This window comes from Orycteropus afer, unplaced genomic scaffold (assembly GCF_000298275.1).
Source record: "Orycteropus afer afer isolate SDZICR_OR568_19922 unplaced genomic scaffold, OryAfe1.0 scaffold00384, whole genome shotgun sequence".
NCBI classification, from domain to species: Eukaryota; Metazoa; Chordata; class Mammalia; order Tubulidentata; family Orycteropodidae; genus Orycteropus; species Orycteropus afer.
In genome coordinates, this window is record NW_006921971.1 from 2,750,998 (window position 1) to 2,752,071 (window position 1,074).

Sequence of the window (1,074 nt, forward strand, 5' to 3'; positions counted from 1 at the left end):
GTTGCATAGTATTCCATTGTGTGAATGTACCAAAGTTTGGTTATCCATTCCTCAGTTGTTGGACATCTAGGTTGTTTCCAAGTTTAAGACAAACCCATCTTTTAAGGATGAGTTTCACATGTGCAAAAGTTCTTTCTCTGCAGCGAGTGAGGTTAGGGCTTCCAAAGAGGAGATGGCTGTCTGTAGCCCTTGTATCAAGAGGCATGGCCTCCGCTGGACTTTTAGTCATTTAGAGGGGTAATCTGAACCCCTTTTGCTTAACCAATGGCTGCAATATCTTGTTGGCCCCAGTAGAGAAGACGCTGAACTAGGTAAGCAGAAGACGTGAATTCAGCTTGAATTCCCACATCAACTGGGGTGACATCTTGAAGAAGACTGAGTAGAAAGTACCCTGCAGTGACCAGCTCAGCAGGTTCTCGGCTCACAGACGAATGTTTGTTGTTGTTGTTAGGTGCTGTGGAGTTGATTCCAACTCACGGCAATCTTACGTTTAACAGAACAAAACACTCCGTCTTGGGACCTTCTCACAATCATGGCTATATTTGAGCCCATTGTTGCGGCCACTGTGCCAATCCATCTCATTTAGGGGCTTCCACTTTTCACTGACCCTCTTCTTTTCTAAGTATGATGTCCTTCTCCAGGGACTTGTCCTTCCTAATATGGAAGAAGGTAGCGCTATACTATTTCTTGTCTGAGCCAGTAAGCTGTCAAGAAGAACATGTGCTGGGCGGAGCATCAGAGCTGTAAATTTCTAAACCAACCAATCAAACCAAACCCGTTGCTGTGGAGTCGATTCCTACTCTCAACAACCCTGCAAGATGGATTAGAATCCCCCAATAGGATTTCCCAGGCTGTCATCTTTATGGAAGCGGATTGTCACTCCTTTCTCCCACAAAACGGCTGTTGGTGGGAAACCACCAGTCTGTCCGTTAGCAGCTGGGTGCTTAATCAGTCCATCACAAAGGTCCTTCTAAATTTCTAGAGGGAGTCCATATTTATTTCATCTTTATTCTTAGTGAAAAATTCTTCTGCGAATGCCTTAGGTCTCTGAGTGTAAGCTTGAGTCAGAAACAA